The 4,463-nt window shown below is 37.4% G+C and overlaps 1 pseudogene; it reads left to right on the top strand.

Annotated features, from left to right (window-relative positions):
- Window positions 1–1,049: 1,049 nt before the first annotated feature.
- On the top strand, window positions 1,050–2,126 carry LOC107511459 (annotated as a pseudogene).
- The last annotated feature ends 2,337 nt before the right edge of the window (window positions 2,127–4,463 follow it).

The following is a 4,463-nucleotide window of genomic DNA, read 5'->3' as shown; positions in this document are numbered from 1 at the left end:
AGTAAAATTCACTTAAAATGATATTTAACCAGATGAATACAAAGATATTTGGTGAATTTGAAGTCAACAAAATCAAGAGCATTTTATGTAATTATGCTCATAATGCTAAAAAATTGCATACATGTTGGCTAAAAACTGTAATGAGATAAAATAATTTACCATTCTTAGATGTTTTCAAGGAGAAATATAAAAGTGAAACCTTGTATTGCTATGATTATTTATGATTTAAAAGAAAGACAGTGAATTGGAAAATATTGCTTTCTTAAGAGAATGTTTTCTAATTAGTGGGTCTTTTCTAAAATTTCCTTAGCAACAACATTTGCCCGGCACTCCCCCACACACAATGGGTTCTTATGAATGCTATTTAAAAACTCTCATAGAAAGAATTTTTTTTTTTTGCAAAAGAATTGGGCAGATTATTGTTAATTATATAAATCAAACCATTAGAATTTAACAAAATTCCATATAAGACATATTCAAATGCATACACATGATTCATTACCATGAATATGTCCTTTGGGAATGTTAATGAATGTTTTATTCTGAGGGAAATTATGAAATTGAAAAAAATGAGTACATCAGTTTCTGGATTTAACTGTAAATAGAAATCTATTTTTTCCCCTCTTAACAATGGATGAATCATTAATTTAAATTTTTTTATATTATAAGCTGTAATTGAGTGAATTCCCATTTTCATTTTCCATAGAAAATGTGATGGTAAGTGAAAAAGACAAGTTATTAAAAAGTTATGAGAGTTGGAAAATTATGGACTATTGGAAGCTCCTTATTATAATGTGTGTCATACATGATTGTAATGTAAACCTAATTTTAATGAGATTCGATTTATTATCTTTAAGGAGCATTGTATTAAGCATTAGCGCTGTTTGCTTTTCAGAATTTAATATTGTTATTTTACTGGTCCCTGTAAATCTAGTTTGATTATCATCTATGATTTTTTTCCTAGAATGCCGAAGCCCAGTCCTTGAGGCGTCAGTGCTCTATGGCGTTGGGATTTTCTTGCGAGTCGGCATGTGCGCGCGGGTGTAGACATGGCCTCAAACGATTCCACCCAAAAAGCAACCCAAAGCCAAGCGGCTTACCCCACCCACCCGGGACAGGGCTATTCCCAGCAGAGCAATCAGCCCTAGGACAGCAGAGTTACAGGGTTACAGCAGGGCAGCAGATACGTTAGGCTACCACACTTAACGCATCTGTGGCTCTTACCGACAGACCCAGAACACAGGCTAAGGCACTTGGCCAGCAACCCAGGGATATGACTCAACAGGTGGCTATGGCAGCCGGAGTTCTCAATCATCTTACGGCAGCAGTCCTCCTACCCTGGTGGTGGCCAGCAGCCAGCTCCTAGGAGCACCTTGGGAAGTTACGGTAGCGGTCCTCAGAGCAGTCCCAGGGTGGGAATAGGGTCAGCATTCTGGCTATGGTGGACAACAGCAAACTATGGACAGCAGCAAAGCTTCTATAATCCTCCTAAGGGCTATGGACAGCAGAACCAGTATGACAGCAGCAGAAGGGATGACAGAGGGGGTGGTGGCGGTAACTTGGGCGAAGATCAGTCCCTCATGAGCAGTGGTAGCAGTGGCAGCAGTGGCAGCAGTTATGGCAATCAGGACCAGAGTGGAAGTGGCGGCAGTGGCTAAGGAAGAGGCCAGCAGGACCTTGGGGACCTCGGTCGGGGCTTGGTGGTGATTACAACTGCAGCAGTGGTGGCTATGAATCCAGAGGTCCTGGAGGCGGCCATGGAGGTAGAGGCAGCATGGGTGGAAGTGACCATGTGGCTTCAATAAATTCGGTGGCCCTCAGGACCAAGGATCACATCATGACTCTGAGATAATTCAGACAACGCCACCATCTTCGTGCAAGTTCTAGGCCTGAATGTTTCAGTTGAGTCTATGGCTGATTACTTCAAGCAGATTGGTATTATTAAGACAAATTAGAAAACAGGACAGCGCATGATTTATCTGTACACAGGCAGAGAAACAGGCAAGCCGAAGGGAAAGGCAATGGTTTGATTTGATGCCCCATCTTCTGCTAAAGCAGCTATTGATTGGTTTGATGGCAAAGAATTTTTTGGGAATCCAGAGGTAACTTTTAATTTCATGGGTTAATTTTTTTTAATATAATAAATACTACCATGAATATATTCTTATGAGAAATTTAATTGAATGATCTCATATTAAAAAATGTTTATATGAATGAAGTTTAATGATTTAGCAATATGTATAATTTACTTCTAGTTTAGAATAAACTATAAATATAGAAAAACTCAATCAGAATGTCAATTCAAAATGTGTAAATACTCAATCTGGACTAATTGGAGTTATTAACCTTTGTATGAACTGAAAAGAGATAATTAACACACTTTGTTTTTATATGGAACAGGCATTAAGCAAGAGAAATATTTAGCCTTATATAAAAGAATAATTTGTTCTTAGTTCTTTCATATACTAGCTTATATTTCAAAATATATTTTTAAAAACATATAAAATATATGTAGAATACAGAACCTTATATAGAAATATATTATCTTTCTCTAAAGGATTCCTTAATTTTTGCCATTCATTCATACAATCATTAAATAATTACTGAGCACCAACTATGTTCAGGCACTTGTACAGGAGGCAATTATAATAATAGAAATGCCATTGGAAAATATTTATCAAGCAGCTGCTGCATGTCAGACTATTTGCTAAACACTTAACATGCATTAGTTCAATAAGTCTATTAGGTCATTACTATTATTGTCCACATTTTTGTGATAAGGGAACCAAAGAATAAGAGATTAAATAAATCATGCGAAGTCACAGCTAGTCCTAGATCCATATACATCATATAGTTTTAGATCCATATACCTCAGATGGTCTGACTCCAGAGGGAAAACTTAGTACCATTATACAAAAATTAGCAAAAGAAAAACAATTGTATACCTACCCTTATCAAACTTACATCCTATCTACTGGAGATCACATAAAAGAAATAAAGAAATAAATATTTAATTATAGTTAGTAATATATTTTATGAATAGAAATGACAATTTTATGTGAGAAAGAATTATTGGAAGAGCTAATTTAGGAAGAGAGGCTAGTGAGGTTGTGTCTGAGGCTGTGGTATTGCAGTTGAGACTTTAGGGAGGGTAAGTTAGAAAGGAGGGAAGGAGGAAAAGAGGGATGGCACTTTCCATCTGGAGAGATGAGTATGGAGAAAGAAGTTAAGTCCGAAAGAGTGTGGTAGGTTGAGGAACTGAAAGGAAGTCAGCAAAGGGGAGAATGACATAAAATAGGGTAGGGTGGAATGCTGAAAAATTTTAAGTTTATTTTTATATTCAGTGGAAAATAATCCAAGAATTTTCAGCCTTTAAACACTGTCCAGGTTGTAACTTGAAAAGCAGATGAAAAGGGGAAAGAGGGCATTGGGAAAGACCAATTAGGATGTTACTTCAGAAAATCGGGTAGAAGAGTTTTAGTTTTAACTAAATGAGTAGCAGCAGAAATAAAGATGAATACATTAATTTGATTATTAGTTAAAGATAAAATTGATATGGTATGTGTGGGAAGTATGGAGGTGATGAGGAAAAGGGATATGGGTAAGAAAAAGGGAGGTAGTGAAGAAGACCCTGAAGAAACAGCCAGAGAAATAGGAGGAAAAGCAGTGAGTGTGTTGTCAAAAGCCAAGGGGAGAGTGTTTAAAGAAAGTGTTTGATTGTGTCATAATCCCTTAGAAATCAGGGAAAAGGGTACTGAAAAATCTCCACTATATTTGCTATCATAGAAATCATTAATGACTTTTGCAAGAGGAATTTTAGTGGAGTAATGGGAACTATGCCAGATTAGAGGCAGTAAAGGAGTGAGTGAACACAGCCTGGGTAAATAATTATTTTGAGAATGTTCATGGTCAAGAGCAGTAGCTAGGAAGGGATATAAAGCCAATGACTTATTGACTTAAGAGATAGATTAAAGGACACAAATTACTTGCTACATGTCCCATTGAAAAGTGGTTTCTAATTTTCCTTCCCTTGCTATGGGGCTTGCTTTAGTGACTTACCAATATAATGTGGCAAAAGTGATGCTCTGGGCTTCTGAGGATACTTTGCAGCTTCTAGTTGGGCTTTTCTGGGAACTTACTCTTGGAGCCATGAACTCTCATATTAGAAGTCGGAGAACTGAGAAAGCCAATCCCTAAGGGAGTCCAGGTTAGCCACATGGAAAGGCTATATGAAGACAGAGATACTTGGATGGCTCCATCTGTTCGAGCCATCTCAATCAGGCAACAGGCCTTGAGTGAAGAAGCCCTGTTGAACAATGCAACTTCAGTAGATACTATGAGAAATATCAAGAAACCAAGCTGACAGCCAGAAATGAAGACCTCAACCATTCGGCCTAGCTGAGACCCCAATTATTACAGAGCAGAGACAAACCATTACCACTGTATTCTGCCTAAATTCCTGA

The sequence above is a fragment of the Rousettus aegyptiacus genome, unplaced genomic scaffold (assembly GCF_014176215.1).
Source record: "Rousettus aegyptiacus isolate mRouAeg1 unplaced genomic scaffold, mRouAeg1.p scaffold_m13_p_4, whole genome shotgun sequence".
Taxonomy (NCBI): domain Eukaryota; kingdom Metazoa; phylum Chordata; class Mammalia; order Chiroptera; family Pteropodidae; genus Rousettus; species Rousettus aegyptiacus.
The sequence above is the reverse complement of the archived record's forward strand: the minus strand, read 5'-3'. Positions and strand labels throughout refer to the sequence as shown.